At 34.4% G+C, this 20776-nt stretch overlaps 1 pseudogene; it reads right to left on the bottom strand.

Moving 5' to 3' along the window:
* Positions 1 to 16280: 16280 nt before the first annotated feature.
* LOC108517601 (U6 snRNA-associated Sm-like protein LSm2 pseudogene) lies at positions 16281 to 16550 on the bottom strand (annotated as a pseudogene).
* Between the last annotated feature and the right edge of the window lie 4226 nt (positions 16551 to 20776).

The following is a 20776-nucleotide window of genomic DNA, read 5'->3' as shown; positions in this document are numbered from 1 at the left end:
CTCTTTATTATAAGTTGTTATTGCCTATCAGTAGTAGATATATTTGAATACCATGATTATGTGAAATGTATAGTCTTATATTCTAAAGCAAAATCTAGTCTCAGGCCTTAGGATTTCAAGTACATTTTAAAAAATTTAAAATCAGAACATATTTAGCTTTTCTAATAGAATATAAATAGGATCTCTTAATTGAAGAATGGCAGTTCTCTATGTGGAAAAGTGATTCTCTTGGTTCTTTTAGGGCGTGAGTCAGCAAACTATAGCCCATGAGGCAAATCCAGCTAGTTGCCTATTTTTGTGCAGCCCACAAGCTACGAATGCTGCTTGCATTTTAAATGGTTGGAAAAAAATCAAAGGAAGAATTATATTTTGTGACAAACAAAAATTATGTGATGTTTAAATATCAGAGTACATAAATAAAGTTTTATTGGAACACAGCCATGCTCATTGATTTACCTGCTGTCTATGAGTGATTTCCCGCTACAGTGGCAGAGCCAGGCAGTTGTGACAGAGACCATATGTGGCACACTCATCACTTCACACTGCTGCTTGGCACTATACAAATCACAGTGACACAGTTGTAACTCAACAGCATTTCGAGTGCCACACATATCAATGTACTGTGGCATCTTACTTTTATTATCAGTTCATACCTGTAGTGTCAAAAGAAGAGGAGGAAATGGATTTAAAATGTGACACTTTTAAGGCACAGCAGAGTGTGGATTATTTTGTTACTGAATTAGATGAAGAAACATTGTGTTTATTATGCCATTGCACCATGCCTGCTAAGCATTGAATATACTTAATTAAAATCTTATGCTCATGGATTGATACTGGTATTTGGCAGTACCAGTCTATGTACTGTACAAATATGAAAGACTTAAAATCTTATTAAATGTCTGCATTAATAGGTGAACATTTACAGTTGATTTTGATTGTAAACACTAACTTTGAACCGCAGGGATAGGGGAAGTATTATGGCCATCAAAAGATTTTCATTCTTCTCATTAGGAGACTGGCATTACAATAACATGTACCCAATTATGACTATATTTTGAATTTGCCAACAAAATATTTGTAAATATTTGTTTTCTCTTTTGTTATATAAATACTTATATACTATGCTTGATTTTGCCACTTGGTGGCAAAGTCTAAAATATTTGCTCTCTGTGCTTTTATCAGAAAATGGTTGCTGACTCCTGTTGTAGAGGATGATACCAATTTAACCCATCCAACTGTCTGAATCAACCTTGTACTGAATGGAGTGTCAAATACTTCACTACTCCTTCATCTCTTACATAGAACCTTGCTTTTACCAAATCTGTTTTGGGCTGTTCTTGTTTACAGTATTAGCTCAAGTTTGGTCTCTGGTTGAACATATACAATATTAGAATTTTGTCAGGCTGTGTTAGGGGAATACTTTAGGAGTGAGTTGGAAAGATTTGGAAAAATGTAAAATATTGAAGTCAGGTGACATGTTGGAAGGACTGTTTGATTAAGGGAAACAAAGTTGCAGGGAAGAAAGCAGATGGATTTTTTGGATTGGAGATGGAGTAAGTGGGTATTAGGAGGTGACTATAACAGAAACTTGTAACTTTTGCTTGGTTGTAGAAGCCGTCTTCTGTTTACTCTTGAGAAAGCTCATAAAGATTTGTGTCACAGTATAGAATGTCATCCATAAAAATCCTATGCTCTTGCAATTATATTTTAAGAAAGAGATGGCAAGAAATAGTTTATATTTTCAATTTATGTTGCAGCAATAGAGAAAAAGAGATGTCAGAAAAGTTACCTTAGGCAACTATAAATTCCATTTTTTTAATTAACTCAAATATCACACTTAAAGTTACAACATTGCAAATTTCATGTAAGAAATAAAAGTTAAGATGAATTGTTTTTGTCAAGTCATAATTTTTTTGGAAGTTGGAAGTTTGGTCCCTTTAAGAGTGTTGTAAGATTTAGATCATGACATCCAATGATTATGATATAAAAAGTGTTGGATAAGTATTAGAAACTTTTTATTATCCATAATAAAGGTTTTAGGACTTTGTATCTTTTTTTTTTTTTTTTGAGATGGAGTCTTGCTCTGTCACCCAGGCTGGAGTGCAGTGGCGCAATCTCTGCTCACCACAACCTCTGCCTCCCAGTTTCAAGTGATTTTCCTGCCTCAGCTTTCTGACTAGTTGGGACTATGGGCATGCACCACCATGCTTGGCTAATTTTTTGTGTTTTTAGTAGAGATGGAGTTTCACCATGTTGGCCAGGCTGGTCTCGAACTCCTGACATCAAGTGATCCACCCGCCGCAGCCTCCCAAAGTGCTGTGATTACAGGCGTGAGCCAACGTGCTGGGCTGCCTTTGTATCGTTTAATACAATTAAATCTTTAAAAATTACCTAACTAAAGCATGCAGATGATAAAATCTGTAAAATCTTACAAAAGGATATACAATAAAATTAAAATTTTCCTTTCTTCTTTTGTCGACCACCATCACTACCTTCCAGGTTTAACTCATGAAAAACGTGTATGTGTTTTTCTAGAATGTGTATACAAGCGTATACATGTGTATGAATTGTTTTCTTCTGTGTAAGTAGGAATTATTTTATGCATATTCCTTTGTGTCATCCTCTTTTTTAACATGTATTAAATCTTCTTAACGTGTACAGTGTGTTTTACTACTTGTATGTAATGTAATTTCTCTAGTTTTGTTATTTATTGATGAGCATTTAGGTTATTTCCAGTTTTTTCCATTGCCAGAGTTGGTGCTAGGTTTTGTAGGACTCCAAGCTTATAAAATTGGAGTGTGTGGAGCGTCTTTAAGAAAATCTATACAAACTTAACAAATACAAAATTAAGTATAGAGTCTTGGAAGGGATCATGCAAGTGAGGCACCTGAGAATTAAGCATCATTAGCATCACGATACATTTACCTTTGTTTATTGTGATTATACAATAAACATTCTTGTATTTACATCTTTGTACACTTTCTAAAGCATATATGTAGGATAAATTCTGGGATGTGTAATTACTAAGACAGGATATTAGTTGCTAAGGGTGTAGATTCAGGATTTAAGCTGCCTGGGCTCTATTATCAGCTTTTCCCACTTACCAGCTCTGTGACCTTGGACAAGAGCCTTAACCTCTCTGCCTCAGTTTTTCATATGTAAATGGAGATTATGAGGGTGTTGTAAGAATTATATAAATTTTAGTGCTTATTTATAAAGTACTTAAAACTATGCGTGGTACTCAATAAATGTTAAGTATTATGTCATTTTGTGAATTTTTTCCAGGCAGAGTCATTTTATGACTTTTAACTGCTTTGCATTATAATATTATAAAATTTAATTTAAAAATGTAAAGAATAAGCCATTTGAACTGTTACTATTTTTTATGTTATTTTGTTTTATTTAAGTTCCAGATACATGTGCTGTACATGCAGGTTTGTTATATATAACGTGTGCCATGGTGGTTTGCTACATCTATCGACCCATCACCGGCTATTGTCTCGCATGCATTAGCTGTGTATCCTAATGCTCTCCCTCACCCTGCCAGCCCTCCCCTAAGAGGCCCCAGTGTGTGTTGTTCCCCTCCCTGTATCTATGTGTTCTCGTTTGAACTGTTACTATTATATTTGTATATGAAACATGTAATAACATGATGGTGAATATTGTACTTTGAAATTTATGAACTCTTCTTACATTTATTATGTCATCTATACATGAACTGTAATTACTGAAATGTTTTTCTCTTCACTTAATTTACACACTACAGGATTTGGTTTTTTTTTTTAAAGGGGATAATGGTAAGAAAGAGTAAATACTTTCCATATATATATAATATATATATATGGCAAGAGAGATAAAAAATATATATATCTATATATTTGAGATGAAGTCTTGCTCTGTTACCTGGGCTGGAGTGCAGTGGCACGATCTTGGGTCACTGCAACTTCTGCCTCTCAGGTTAAAGCGATTCTCCTGCCTCAGCCTCCTGAGTAGCTGGGATTACAGGTGCCTGCCACCACACCCAGCTAATTTTTGTATTTGTAGTAGAGATGAGGTTTCACCATGTTGGCCAGGCTGGTGTCAAACTCCTGACCTCAAGTGATCCGCCCCCCGTCAGCCTCGCAGAGTGCTGGGGTTCCAGGTGTGAGTTACTGCTCCTGGCCTCCCTGTATAATTTTATTCTTCTAAATCATTTGTCTTTTCTTATTTGATGTCTGTCTAGTAGAATGTAAGTTTCCTGAGGGCAAACTTGTTTATTGTTGTATTCCTACTGTGTAGCAGAGTGTTGACAGAAGGAATGTGCTTAATAAACACTTGTTTAAATGAATGACTGAAGATTTGAGAAGAGAGATGAATGGAAAATTAACCAGGAAGAGAATGAGAATAAGGGAAATGTGCAGGGAAAAGAAGCAAAGGATAGAACGGAACAAAGTGATAAGGAGAGAAAAGGCTTTTTATTAAATTCAGGTTTGATGTAGCATGGTCAAGGCAGTGATAAGAAGCTGTTTGTTTTTTCTGTTCTCTCCAGACTTGGGTGACAGAAAGTGGTTGGGACAGATTCTGAGGTAGGGCTTGTGTTCTAAACTTTCATTTGAATTAAATGAGATTATATGTAAGGCAGAGTTTGATAAATGACAGAACATTATGTGTTATTTACTTACTTATTTATAATTATTTAATAAGGAAGTTGGAGCCAGTGGTTGAAATGTAGCTTTCTTGAGAATGATCTTGAATCTTAATACAGTAATTCTTCTTTTTCTGATAGTCAGAATATGAACTATTCCATGTAAGCGAATTCTCTCAATAGCTGAAGCTTGTATCTCCATGGTACTCAAAAACATAATTTTACTAGAGTTGATACAAATCTTTTATGAATATATATATGATTAAAGAAAAATGTTCAGTCTGACCTTTCCCTGATGACTCTCGATCATTATTATAAGTATTATTGCTTTTATTTTGTTTTAATATCAGATGCTGTCAGAGACTTACTGAAATTTATTATGTTGTTTCACTCTAAATAAAAATGAAACAGCCTTTATTGCTGTATTTAGCATTCTTCTGATTATGTACGATAGTTTTTCTGCCTCTCTTTATATTACTTATTATTTAATGATTCTAAAAAATCTATTCTTGTTATAAGAGATTCAAACAATGTTGATATATATGGAGTAAACTATGAAATACTTCTTTGGACTTAAATCACTCCCTACTCCAATCCCACACCTCTGAGAGTTTGGATAAAACTTTGGTTTGTAGTTGTCTGTTTCTTATCCTATATACTCACATATAAACACATACCACATAAATACATACATATTGTATTAGTCTGTTTGCACTGTATTAGTCTGTTTTCATGCTGCCGATAAAGACTTCTGAGCCTGGGAAGTTAAAGAGGTTTAATGGACTTACAGTTCCACATAGCTGGAGGGGCCTCACAATCATAGCAGAAGGCAAGGAGGAGCAAGTCACATTTTACATGGATGGCAGGAGGCAAAAAGAGTTTCTGCAGGGGAACTCTTCGTTTTAAATCAGATCTCATGAGACTTATTCACTATTGTGAGAAGAGCGTGAGCAAGACCTGTCCCCATGATTCAGTTACCTCCCACTGGGTTCCTCTGGCAACTTGTGGGAATTGTGGGAGTTATAATTCGAGATGAGATTTGGGTGGGGACATAGCCAAACCACATCACACTGTCATACAAATTACCATAGGCTGGATGGCTGAAACAACAGAAATTTACTTCTCATAGATATAGAGGCTGGGAAGTCCAAGATCAAGATGTCAACTGATTTGGGTTACTTGTGAGGGCTCTTTTCCTGACTTGTAGATAGGTAATTCTTGCTGTGTCCTCAGGTGACCTCTTCTTTGTGTATGTGAGGAGAGAGAGAGGAGAGGTAGTGAGTTCTGTGCTGTTTCTTCTAAGGGCTCTAATCCCATCATGAAGGTCCCACCTTCATGACTTCTTCTATTCCTAATCACCTCCTAGAGGCTTCATCTCCAGATACCATTATATTGGAGGTTAGGGCCCCAACAGATGAATTTTGGGGTCACAATTCAGTTCATGGAACATATGCATGTATATGTATTTTAATATAATTAGAACAATACTATATGTATTCTGCTACATCTTGCCTTTTAATTTAAAATTATATCTTAGGAAAACCTTATATGTGTGTGCCTAATTCTTTTTTAGTGACTGTATGCTATACTAGGGCATTCAAAGATTTTTGTAGTTTTTTGCTTTATAATCAATATTGCAACAAATATTTTGTATGGACAGACTTTGTGCATATTGTACAAGTGTTTTGGTACGACACATTTTTAGATGGTCAAATAATTTTCTAATTTAAAATTTGAGAGACAGTTCCAAGATGACCCCTGAAAAATTTGTGCCAATTTTTTCACATCAGTGTTGTATAATTGTTTCCATTTTAAAAAAATTGTTATTACTGGATATTCCAAGTATTTATCATGCTTGTCAATTTTAGTAGGTGAAAAATAACATTATTGTAGTCAGTCAAGTTGTAATAATGTCATATGCTTATTGATCATTTAATTTTTTCATGGTGAACTTCCGTTGTGTTTTTTTGTCCATTTTCATATTAGTTTGTCTTTTTTCTAAGAGTTTTTCTGCACGAAAAGGGCTCTTTCTGGTAATTTGCACTGCATATATTTCTTCAGTCTGAATTTTGCTTTTGACTTTATGATCTCTTTAAGTTCAAATAAATCTACATTTGTATAGAGTTAGATTATTTAATATTTTCTCTTTTATCTTTTGGGTTTCATATCTTGCTTTGAAAAGCTGAAGATAAAAATTTTAAAGTGATATGATAACCATGTATGTTTTTGTGGTAGAAATATTTCCATTAAGGACTCAATGCATTTTATGCAAACATAAATTATCTGGTTTGTGAGTGCATATTAATGTATGTGTTAAATTGTCTTTCATTCTATACAGAAAATACTCCTAAAGTATTATTATAAGATGTGAAAATAGAAATAGCTTACCATGAATTTAAAATGACAACTGAGCCTCACTTTCATTTCTTTAAAATAATAATATGTATCTCAGAAGACTGTTGTGAAGAGTAAATGAGATAGCATCTGCAAATACTACTACTTATCATTTACTCAATGTCTACCCAAGTTGTTTTCTTCTCTTTTCTTTACCTACTTCTCTTTTTCTTTTTGGTGAAATAAGACTCTAGACCAGTATTGCCCAAGTACTTACTGTGATTATTGAAATATTCTTTTTTCCACCATCCAGTAAGGTCCCAGTAACTACATTTCTGTTTAGCATCTGAAATGAGCTGAAATTTTATTTAGTTTAAATCAAATTATATGTGGCTACTGTTTTGGACATTGCAACATAAGATGTATGAATACTTTTTTGATATGTATAAAGTGAACGTAATTTGTTGATTGATATTGAGAATACTGTTTATTCTAGGTTGAAAACCTTAGCAGAAGAACTTATGCAAACACAGCAGATGCTTTTAAACAAGGAGGAGGCTGTTTTGGAGTTAGAGAAGAGAATTGAAGAATCTTCTGAGACTTGTGAGAAGAAGTCTGAGTGAGTAAAAGAGAAACAATTTGAAGGAAGAATGTTTAATTGTAGTTTTACAAAAATATTTTAGTTACATGGCAGTATGGACATAACATTTCTAGAAACAGAAACTTTCATTTTAAGTGTAAAATTTTGTATAGTTAATTTCTAGGATTCTGGAAAATGATTCTGTGGTTTTAAAAAATATAGTGTCCTTGGGAAAATGATTATGTGTTTTGTAAATGTAGCATCCTGATCGTATGTCTTAATGTTTTAACAGTTTGAACTATTTTCGAAAATTCATTGTTAAAGCTGTCTTTACTTTCTTACATCCATTTTCACCAGACCCATTGCGAATTCCCGTTAAGAAAGTGGCAGACCAATATTACCTATGAATAGGCTCTACTGTGTTAAAAGGAAGCAGACTGATTAGAAAACAGATAAAAATCACTCAGTGATTAGCTGTGCTGTTTTGTCTTGCTGATTTCTGGATTTGGAAATATCTTCCTAGGTCCACAGACTTGACTTGTGTTGGTATACTCTTCTTTTGCTGACTTCATTATGCTTTCTACTGCTTAAGAATTTAAATTTTAATCTGAACTTCAAGTTTCTAATCTGCCTTTATTAATTGCATCTACAACAGTGGTTGCTGGTGTGGTTTCTCTAATCCTGACTAGACTTTACATATTTCTTGCTATTATACTCTCACATATTCTTTGATTTATCTAGACTCTCAAGGAATATATAGGAGAGTCTATATATAGACTCGTGATATATAGGAGTTCTCTGGTTTGTACCTGCTCTTTCTGCACAGCTTTTCGTATATCCTTCACTTATTTCAGATCTCTGATTACTTACCTCCCTCATCATAGTGAGCAGATGGACATCCACATCCCGGAAAGAAATTAGAAACATTGGATGACATTTTTCTTCTTTTATGAGATTAGAGTTCCAAACCCACCCAAATTTGTACTCATTCTCTTTCCTTACTTCAGTAGAGGAACTGTTCTTTGTCCTAAGTTCATTTCTTATGCCTGCTTTTTTTTTTTTTTTTTTTTTTTTTTTTTTTTTTTTTTTTTTTTTTTTGTATTTTATTATTTCTACTTTCACAGGTTTTACATAATGTATGTATTATGTTCACCTTTCCTTCCCAACTGGATCCTTGTGCTCACTTTTTAAATATACTTAAATGTTGACTCCGAAAAGCAATCTCCACCTCCCTACCCACCCCAGATAATCCTTGTTAAATCTCCATATTTTTTCCCAAGTACTATCTTTGCTTTCTGTTTTCTTAGTTCAGACTTGTTCCAAGAGTGATTATGCTCACTCATTTCCTCAGTTCCCACTTAGTTTTCAAAGTCTGGCTTTTTGCCCTATCGCTATGGAAATAAGTAGCTCTAAGATCACAATGACGTCTACATTGCTAGCTAAATTTAGAAACTATCTTACTTGACTTCTTAATAGTATCTGAATTTAGTGGCTTCATTTGTTTTCTTTTCCCTTGGCCTTTGGAACTCAAAATTCCAGATCTTACTCCTCTCTTTCTGGCCACTCCGTTGCAAACCCATTCTCCTCCACTCAGCCAATCCATTTTAGAGTTATGGAAGGCATGGCCCTAGGCTCTCTCACTCCTCTCCCTGAACTTTTTCCCTAAGTGATCTCCTGAAAATGACCCATTTTTACTCTCTCTCAGATTTATTTTCTGAACTCTGTGGCCATGTAACCAATTGCCTCCTTGACATGGCTTTTTGAATGTCTTAGAAGTATCCTAAATTCCCCATATCCAAAGGCTGAATTAAAAATCTCCATGTAACCCAACCACATTCAATCTAACCTAGTTCACTCTTAGTATTCTTTATTTCAGTGAATGGCAACATCATCTATTCTATTATACCACATCAAATTTTAGAGGGCTACTTTTCTCATTTATACTATAGCTGTTATAACTTGTTTGTCTTGGTCAGTTTGGTCTGCTATAACAATGTACCATAGACTAGATTACTTAATAAAGAGCAGAATTTATTTCTCACAGTTCTGGAGGCTGTAAGTATGAAATCAGGGTGCCAGCATGATTGGGTTCTTGTGAGGACCCTCTTCCAGACTGCAGACTGCTATCTTCTCATTGTATCCTCACATGGCAGAAAGAGGGTAAGAGCTCCCCAGGATCTTTTTTATAATGGCACTAATCCCATTGATAAGGACTCTATCTTCATGACTTAATTACCTTCCAAAGGCCCCCACCTCCTAATACCTAGTAGGTGAAAAATAACTTATTATATAGTTAGTCAAGTTGTAATAAGGTCTTGACTGTTTAACCGAACTCTTGTTAACCTTTGTTAATCTTGAAAATGTTAAGTGTGTTTATATGACTAAAGATTATACCTTGATTCTCACAATAAAAACTCCATGCTAACAAAGGTTAACAAGAGTTCGGTTAAACAGGTCTCATCCCCTGAAAAGCTTGGCATACTTACCCCTGCTAACTTATTCTCTAAAGAATGCAGTTAAAATCATAAGATCAAGCAAATGATATGATCAAAAAGACAAAAGCTATGGAGTCAGCAATTCATGTGTTTTCTACCATTTACTATGTATGTGATTGTAGGTAAGTTACCTAAACTCTCAAAGACCTGAACATAAAACACAGGCTACTATACAACAGGCACAGAAAGATAACATTCAATGAGTTAACATACATATATATAATGTACATATAACATACATTATATATATGTTTATATATGTGTATATATAAAATATCCAGCATAATATGTAACACAAAGTAAAACCTCAAGAAATATTACTTTCCATATATCCACTACCCTTCAAGGCTCCTCTCTTATATCCATTCTCATATCCTGATAAATATAAACAGATAGAGGAACATGGATTATACATCCATTATGTAGATAAAAAGAAAGGCAAAGATTTGAGTCAAGAAAATATGTAAAATATGTAGATCTGAAAGGGATTCCAGGGCAAATGTTTACATTTTAATTTCTTAATATTTCTTGAACATTTCCTTTTATGTACATGTGTGTATATCTACACATATGTTTAAATATGCATATATAATTAAAAGCAATTTTTATCTAGTTTTAATAATAAACTTACGTTATCTTCTCAACACTTTGTTAGTTTCATGTACTGTGTTACTTGAAAGTAAAAAAACAGACTACATTTCTTCCCAAATGTCAAAAATAGTCTATGTTAGATATTTGCATTCTTAAATTATTTTTAAATTAATGGAATTATATTGAGTGTTTACTTAATAGAAATAACAGTATTTGTCATATCAAAATATGAGACTAAAACCAAATTTTTATAATTTGAATTTAATATATCCATGTCTCTAAGATGTCTAATGACAGTGAAAAAATAAATTATATGATAAATCATTTGATAGCTTTGATTCCTATAATTGAATAATATGAAGTGAAAATAAACTTCAAGAATGGCTTTTATGTGATTTTAAATTGACACATTAGCAAAACAGAGTTCAAGCTTATGTGAGTAATGCAGGTCTTAGTTGAAATGTAGTTGTCGCAGAATTTTATTTAAAAAATATAGAATGAAAGGAAAACCAACAATTTGAAATTTTTGTAAAAAAATTGTAATGTATTAAATACACTAAATATGCTAAATTAAATACGTTTCGTGTACTTGGTGTATTTAGTGTATTTAATACACTAAAATTTTGTATTGTATAATATATACTAAATACACTTTAATCCAACACAGAGTATCAGTCTAGTATATATACCTTCACTCATTACTTCTAAAGCCTGTTTATTCAAATGGAAATAATACCAATCTTTTCCTGTTTTGTGGTCCTTGACTTTTGTATTAGAAAAAAGTTATGGGAAAAAATACCAAGCATATGTCATTGATGATTTGGTGGCATAAAGAGCTAGTGATGTTACTGCTGGTTTCAATGCTTGGTTTGATTTACAAAAAGTAAAATGATTATTTAATTTTGTATTGTCTTAAACTGTTTTATACCATTATCACTTAGTATTTAAAAATACCTTATATATTATAAAATCATAGAGCCATGCAGAATCTTAAGAGATCATTTGATTTAGCCTCACTGCCTTTCAAATAATGTGACATTTTGAGGTCCAGAAATTTTAAGAGACTTACGAAATGTCACATCTAGCTTCTGGTAGAGGTAAGACTTAATAATCTAGAAAAGTGTTCTGGTTTTGAAATTCAGGAACCTTTCTTTTTTTCCTTTGGCTCAGAGTTTTTGAATTATGCGATTTAAAAAAAAATGTGCTATGTAAATAGGGAATTCATTCAACAATGTTGATTGTGCATCTACCAGATGCTGTGACTGCAGTGAGAGGTAAGACACATATGGTCACATGGCTCATGAAACTTACACTTTTGTGGAGGAAACCAATACAAAATTAAAATAATTACCAGTTATGATCATTGCTATGAAATAAGGGTTCAGATAGAATAACGGAGGAACAGCTACTTAAGTAAGATGATCAGAGGTCTCCTAGGAGATGGGCAGAAGATACCCTGCATGTGAAGAATGCATGGAAAGAGTGTTCAGAGATAGGAAGTAGCACATGCAAGGGTCCTGGAAGCTTCCACGTTTTAAATTTATTTATGGCCTCCTATGCATCTTGTACTAAATAATCATACATTTACTATAATGTCTATTTACTGAGGTGTGTATTGCATATTTGCTCAGTGGTATTATAAACATAATTGTATAATATTTTACATAGTGAGACCAGCAATACATTTTTTTCAGTAATTACTGAACAAAAGGAACATGTTCATATATGAGAGATTATGTCATGGATAAAGGCTGAAATGGGATTAATTGGAAGAAGTGAATTTTTCTAATTGATTTCATGATCAGACATGTTGATTTTAAATGTTAGGACTGGAGGCATACACCCCTACAAGACTCATTATCCTTAAAACCACTAAAAATCAAAACGAGGGAATTTACATTTTAATCTTATTCTTGGTATTACGATATTGTCTAACTGATTGCCAACATGGTACAATACAGTAGAAACTTTCAAGTCCTGAAGGGGAATAAAAAGGACCTTCCTCCAAAACAGATTATTTAGTTAAGAGCTTAAGACATATGAGAGGATAAAAATCTCACCTCAGTTAGTATAACCACTATGGAAAACATTTGGAGGTACCTGAAAAAACTAAAAATAGAGCTACCATACCATCCAGGAATCTCACTGCTAGGTATATACTCCAAAGAAGGGAAGTCAATATATCTAAGAGATATTTACACTCCCATGTTTATTGCAGCACTATTCACAATAGTCAAGAGTCGGAAGCAACCTAAGTGTCCATCAACAGACAAAGGAAATGTGGTACCTGTACAAAATGGACTACTATTCAGCCATTAAAAAAAGAATGAGATCCTGTCATTTTCAACATGGATGGCACTGGAGGTCATTATGTGAAGCATTATGTGAAGTGAAATAAGCCAGGCACAGAAAGACAAACTTTGCATGTTCTTGCTTATTTGTAGGAGCTAAAAATTAAAACATTTGAACTCCTGCAGATAGAGAGTAGAAGGTTGGTTACCAGAGGCTGGGAAGGGTAGTGGGAAGTGCTGGGCAAATGAATGAGACCTATTCTATTGTTGTGCTATTTGATATGTAGTCAATATACATTTAAAAATAACCAGAAGAGTATAATAGGATAGTTCGTAACACAAAGGATAAATGCTTGAAGTGATGGATACCCCCTTTACCCTGATGTGATTATAACACATCGCGTGCTTTTATCAAAATATCTCATGTATTTCATAAATGTATATACCTATTATGTACCTACAAAACTAAAAAATGAAGAAATTTCCTCATCTCACCAGAGGAAGCATGATGTAGCAGCGGTGATACATATTTTTTAAATAATTTTTTCATTTTGAAATCATGGATTGACATTTAGTTGTTAGGAATAATACAGAGAGATCCCGTGTATCCTATATTCAGTTTCCCTCAATGGTAGCATCTTGTAAAACCATAAAATAATATCACAACCCAGATACTGACATTGATACAGTTAAGATACAGAGCACTTCCATCACTGCAAGGATCTCTCATGTTGTACTTTCATAGCCACACTTCCTTCAGTCTATCTAGCTCCTTACTAACCCCTAAAAACCATTAGTCTGGTTTTTCAAGAATGTTATATAAATGGAGTCATGTTGTATGTAACCTTTTGGCATTGGCTTTTTACTCAGCATAATTCTTCAGAGATCCATCCAGCTACTTTCATTCCTTCTTACTGTTGAGTAGTACAGTGTTCCATGGTATGTGTATCAGTTTCTTTTTTTTTTTATTTCTTTTTATTTTTTTATTTTTTATGTGTATCAGTTTCTTAGGGCTGCTGTAATAAAATACTGCACAGTGGGCAGCTTAAAGCAACATAATTTTATTTATTAAATTTATTCTCTCTCAGTTCTGGAGGGTTAAAGTATGTAATGAGGTGTTGGCAGTGTTGATTCCTTCTGAGAACTCCAAAGGAGGATCTGTTTCATGCCTGTCTCCTAGCTTCTGGTGATGGCTGACAATCCTTGACATTCTTGGTTTGTAGAAGCTTTACTCTAGTCTCTGCCTTTGTCTCCATATGATCCTCTGCCTGTGTGTCTCTTCTCTGTATCCAGATTTTCCTCTTCTTATAAGGGCAACAGTCTTTTCCATTAATGGCCTATCCTACTCCTGTATGATCTCATCTTAACTACATCTGAAATGACCCTGTTTCCAAATGAGGTCACATTCTGAGTTTTCAGGCATTAGGACTTGAGCATATCTTCCTGGGGGATACAATTCAACCCCTAACAGTATGGATATACCACAATTTGTCTAATCATTCACGCTTTGAAGGACATCTGGTTTGTTTCTAGTTTGGGGCTACTACAAATAAAGGTCTCCAAACATTTATGTATAGGTTTTTATGTGAACATAAGTTATAATTTTTCTGGGGTAACTGCCTAGGATCACAGTTGCTAATTGTATGGTAATTGCATTAGTTTAGTTTGTATTATTACACGTTTCCACCAGCAATGTGTGAGTGATCCCGTTTTTTTTCTCATCCTTGCCAGCATTTGGTATTGTCACTTTTTCACTATGTTATATTTGAGCCATCCTAAAAGATGTGTAGTGATATCTCATTGTTGTTTTAATATGTATTTCCCTAATGAATGATGTTCTGGAACATCTTTTCAATGTGCTGGTTTGTCATTGGTGTATCCTGTTTTAGTGAAATACCTGTTCAACTCTTTCACGCATTTTCTAATTGGATGTTTGCTTGTTTTGTTTTGTTTATTACTCTTGCACCCTTTATATATTCTAGACCTTTATATTCTAGTTCTTCATATATTCTATTTCTTTGACATTTCTCCCAGTCTGTGCCTTGTCTTTTCGTCTTTTCAAGAGACAGGGTCTTTCATAGAACAAAAAAGAAGTCCATTTTAGGCTGGTCTGAAGGTAGTGGATAACTCAATTGATTGTTCCGTCAGTTATAGATTGAGCTCCTTATTTTACTCCTCCCATTCTCACTACTGCAATTGACTAGCATTTAAAAAAAAAAAAGTCCATTTTATTTCTTTTAAGGTTTGTGGTTGGTGCTTTGGTGTTAAGTCTAAGAAGTCTTTGCCTAGTCCTAGATCTCAAAGGTTTTCTTCTGTTTGTTTTTTTCTAAAAGCTTAATAGTTTGAGATTTTACATTTAAATCTATATGTTAACTCTTTTCTGCAGAGTCAGTACATGCTATTAGTCCTGGATCTCAAAGATTTTCTTCTTTATTTTTTTTTTTTCTAAAAGTTGAATAGTTTGAGATTTTACATTTAAATCTATGTTAACTCTTTTCTGCAGAGTCAGTACATTCTATCTTTGTGGAAGTAGGAGGTCTTGTGATGTAGTTTTATAATCTGGCCAAAATGTCTCACAGAAGCAGACATAGTAATGAGGATACCACGTGGAAACAACAACAATAAAAACAAAAAAATCCCATAGACTGCATGTTCAGCATTCAAGGTGACAGTGTCCCCATAAGTCTCCCCCCATATTTGTGTGAGCGGCTGAATGACTAACAGCAACAAGACTAAAGGCAACTGTGTGGGACAAGCAAAGGGAAAGGAAAAAAAGGACTTATGGTCATAAGAACTTGATCTTGGGTGGTTCTAAGAGCATAAAAACAAACAAATAGTCATCTTTTAAGGAAAGTGTTCTTACTTGCAGTGGAGGACTCCACAAACACATATTTAAATAATAAATAAAACTGGCAGGGGGCTGTATTAGTCTGTTTTCACATTGTTAATAAAGACATACCCAAGGCCGGGTAATTTATAAAGGAAAGAGTTTTGTTTTGTTTTGTTTTTCCCTGCATCATAAATTTTGTTCCCAATGTGGGACAGATTCCTTCCATCACCAAATGAATCACATGCTGCCCTGGAAAGACCTAGGAAACTCTTCCACTGTCTCCAGGGAAGTAGCGAGAAAGGCAGGTACTGGGCACTGGAAGGCTTTGAAGTTTCCCAGCCTACTTTTTCTCACCTTCTCAACAGAGGATAGCTGTTCTGTATTATTCCTCTCATCCACTCATCCCTTAAAAAACCGCACAAAACCATCATTAGTAAAAAAACAAATAAAACCTCTTCAAGTATTGGGCATTAGGGGTTCAGGCTGGGACTTGGGGTCACCAGTGAAAGAGGAAGGGGAAGAGGAGGAGGAGCCATCACTGTTTCTGCGGCAGGGGTTCCTTCCTTACTGCATCCTGTAGCAACTGTTTGTGTACCTCGTTTGCTGGCAACTGCATGTATCGAACCACTGAGCCCTGAATGAGGCAGTTCTTCACTGATAACATGTGAGGATATTTCTCAGGGTCTGTGACACTGATATTAGTTAGTTTGATGTTGAGATACTGATCCACAGAATGGAGCGTTCCACAGATGCTCAGGTCATTCTTGAGTTCCACGACCGACTTGAAAAAAGAATAGAAGAGCATGGTGCTGGTGCCACGGGATGGACTGGAAAGAGGGCAGGGGAAAGGAAAGAGGTTTAGACTCACAGTTCCACATGGCTGGGGAGGTCTCACACTCATGGTGGAAGGTGCAGAGGAAGCAAGACACATCTTACATGGCAGCAGGCAAGAGAGAGAGCATGTGCAGGGGATCCCTCCTTATGAAACCACCAGATCTCATGAGACTTATGTACTGCCACGAGAACAGCACAGAAAAGACCCACCATCGTGATTCAATTACCTCCCAGCAGGTCCCTCTCATGACACGTGGGAATTATGGGAGCTACAGTTTGAGATTTGGGTGGGGACACAGCCGAATCATATCAGGGGCTATTCAGGTTCCCAGTGAGGATTAGAGAAAATGGATTGTTGTAGTTAGAGAATCAGTTTTTAGTGATTTTAAAATTATACAAATATTTTAGAATCATTTTGGAAGATCCTGTTTATTATCCAGGGTAAAATAAAGGTGAAATAACAGTAAGGCATAGAGATTGGAAACATCATGAGAAGTCATTTGTTACAATTAAGCTGTTTCTCTAAACTTGAGAATATATATGACTTGAAATCTTTTTTCAAAATTTTAACTTTTAAAATGGTTTAATCTTTTCCTTTTAAATGAACATAAAATGGATATGGCGTCTATCAGGGTTTGTATTACTATTGTCTTGCTGCTGTAGCAAATTGCCGCAAATACAGTAGCTTAAAGCAACACAGATTTACTCTCTTATAATTCTGGAGGTCACAAGTGAGAATCAGTTTTACTGGCCTAAAACTATGGTGTTTGTAGGGCTGGTTTTTCTGGACATTCTAGGGGAGAATTTGCTTCCTTTGCCTTTTCCAGTTTCTAAAGGCTATCCTCATTACTTCACTCTGTCCCAAGTTACACTGCCTTTTCTTCCATCGTTTCCATTTTCACATTACCTTTTCTGACATTGTTCATCTTTCCTCCTTCTTGTAAGTATTCTTATGATTACACTAGGCTCACCTAGATAATATAGGATAATCTGACATCTCAACATCCTTAACTTAATCATATCTGAAAAGTTTATTTGCCATGTAAGCTGACAAACACTGCAGATTTTGGGTATAAGGATGTGGTTATCTTTTGGGGGACATTATTCAGCTGACCATAGGTTTAAGAGAGTAAAATGTATACTATTTACTTCCATAAATACATGTTTTTGAATTATATTCAGATGTTCAGTTAATATTTACTTGCCTTGTGCCTTGTCATTTCTGATTTTATTTTGCAAAGTTTATTTTTATTCTTTTAAGTTTTTTTTTTATTTTTCCTGGTAGTCTTTATGAAATTTATTTGTGTAAAATTACTGTAACAATATTACTTTAGAGTATTATTATTTTGAAGTATACTTCCCTGTTGATTTTGCTCACATTTTTGAAATCATTCACCTTTATGTGACTGATAATCTGGATGTACATGAGAATGTATTTTTCCACTTTACCTTGAATGTTTTAAATTATGTCTTGTATCGTTGTCATTGTTGGAGACTTTTTTTTTTTCTTTGTAGCTAGGCGATGCAAAGAGGAAATCCTCTGGAAGCTTTAAGTACATAATGGGTGCAGTCTTTTCCAGGACCTGGTCCTTATAAATTTATGTTCACAAAAGTGATTCTTTTATTATTATTATTATTTTTATTATACTTTAAGTTCTAGGGTACATGTGCACAACGTACAGGTTTGTTACATATGTATACATGTGCCATGTTGGTGTGCTGCACCCATTAACTCATCATTTACATTAGGTATATCTCCTAATGCTATCCCTCCTCCCTCCCCCCCACCCCCCAACAGGCCCCGGTGTGTGATGTTCCCCTTCCTGTGTTCAAATGTTCTCATTGTTCAGTTCCCACCTATGAGTGAGAACATGCAGTGTTTGGTTTTTTGTCCTTGCGATAGTTTGCTGAGAATGATGGTTTCCAGCTTCATCCATGTCTCTATGAACTCATCCTTTTTTATGGCTGCATAATATTCCATGCCATATATGTGCCACATTTTCTTAATCCATTCTATCATCAATGGACATTTGGGTTGGTTCCAAGTCTTTGCTATTGTGAATAGTGCTGCAATAAACATATGTGTGTATGTGTCTTTATAAATCATGCTGCCACAAAAGTGATTATTTTAAAAAATCAACTTTCTACTGAGAAATCAGAAATGCCAATTTATTATTAAAAAGAAGTTACCAACTAATAAATAAAACAGCATGAATTTATCACGAAGTCTGTATGGATTTAGAACACAGATCACAGACTGTTGAATGATAATGATGTAAATGCTGATTACCATTTATTGAATTCCACTGGAGAGGTCTGTCTTCTGGATATTACTAGGTCTCTTTTAAATGTTCTTACTCATTAGTTTTACTTTTCTTATACTTTTTTCTCTTCTGTTTGTTAGGACACTCACCTGAAACTTGTTACAATAAGGAGATTAGAGCTTTCTTTATAGCAGTCATTGAGGTTGCACCCTGCTCAATTAAATTTGAATTTAGTTTTCAAAATATTGATCAGCATCGTATTTATAAATAAATCTCTCTTAATGTGGTTATTTTTGCCTGTGAATATTTATTCAGTTTATGTTGAGCCTTATAGTTTCAATTTAAGAAGATATTTTCTGACCTTATGTTGTCTCTTACATACTAGTAACTTACTTTCAGCAGTGCATGGCACAGTCCTTTTTGGAAATTATTGTAATATGTAGTGTGGGCTATTTCCAGAAGTATCTACCACCACTACCTGTTTACCTGTGGCTTCAATGTGGGTGAATGAGTTTGAAATTATCATTGAAGGCAGCCTCCAAGGGTTAAAAAGTCACAGTAAGACAACCTGTGGCCTTGTACTCTAAAGGAGGGATGGGAAAGTCTACTGTCTTTATATTGGAGATGTTGGAAAGATTTGGGGCCCTTTGTTTTACTCGTTCCCCCAATTACATCTTAGCCCTTAGTCCTTGTCATTGTAGCTTCACCTGCCTCCAGACACACATCCCTCACAACATATACACAAGCTTGGTATCCAGACTGTCACCTTGATTTTATTTATTTTACCCTAGGCACAGATCTGACCCTAGCTATATTGCCTTTGATACTTAAGGTAAATTTAAGATTCTGCTTCTGTTATTTTAATTCATTCTAGGCCCTACATCTCTGAACCTAAGTGTCTACTCTGTGAGGTATATGGTTTAGCTAAAATAAAATGAATGTCATAGATCATAATATATTTGAAAGCATTTTGAATTTGGATTTGACTCCAAACACTTCCTTCTATTTTGTTAACGCTAGCATGTAATAAATACTGTGATAACTTAAAATCTGCTTAGTTTCATATTTTTTATGATTCTAAAATGCTCTTATAAAAATGAAATCAAAGAAAAGCATAATTTACATATATGAGGTTTCCTTAATGTCTTCTTAATGAAGTTGAAATCATTTATATTTAATTTATTCTCTTTTAGTATTGTGCTTCTGCTAAGCCAAAAACAGGCACTTGAAGAACTGAAGCAGTCAGTCCAGCAGCTGAGATGCACTGAAGCAAAGTTTTCAGCACAGAAGGAATTACTAGAGCAAAAAGTGCAAGAAAATGATGGGAAAGAGCCACCTCCAGTAGTAAATTATGAAGAAGATGCACGATCAGTTACATCTATGGTAAGCTAAAGAATAATCCAATGAGAAACTTGGAAGAGTAGTGTCTAGGTAATAAGTGAATACAAAAATTACTCCAATTTGCTATAACACATTATTACTCTTGTTAATATGCAGGTCCTATTAAACTTGTTTGTAAATGCAAAATAGACTTGTCAGTCACCTCAGGTCACCTGGAGAGCACTTTCAGGAACCACCTATAGAGTCAGAGGAAAAAGTTCTTCTCTTGCCTTCAAAACTGAAAGGAAAGACTGCAGTTGTTTTTATTCCTGGGAGACAGCAGGAAGGTAGGGTCTTATTCTTAAGAGAGAAGTAAACAATAAGAAGAAAGCTATTTATTAGTTTTTTTCGTCTTAAGTAAAGTAGAATCTTATCTGAGATTGCTGGTGTATTTATTGCTTTTAAAATACAAAATATTGATTTAGTTTAAGAAGTTTTTTTCTGCTCATAAATATGATCCTTGAACTACAATAAATACATTCAAATTCACCAACTTGAAATTCAACTTTATTTCATAGTTTTATTAACTGTTTAAGAATGCCTAGTATAAAGC

Source organism: Rhinopithecus bieti, unplaced genomic scaffold (genome assembly GCF_001698545.2).
Source record: "Rhinopithecus bieti isolate Rb0 unplaced genomic scaffold, ASM169854v2 scaffold_39883, whole genome shotgun sequence".
NCBI lineage: Eukaryota > Metazoa > Chordata > Mammalia > Primates > Cercopithecidae > Rhinopithecus > Rhinopithecus bieti.
This window is presented reverse-complemented; position numbering and strand designations above follow the sequence as displayed.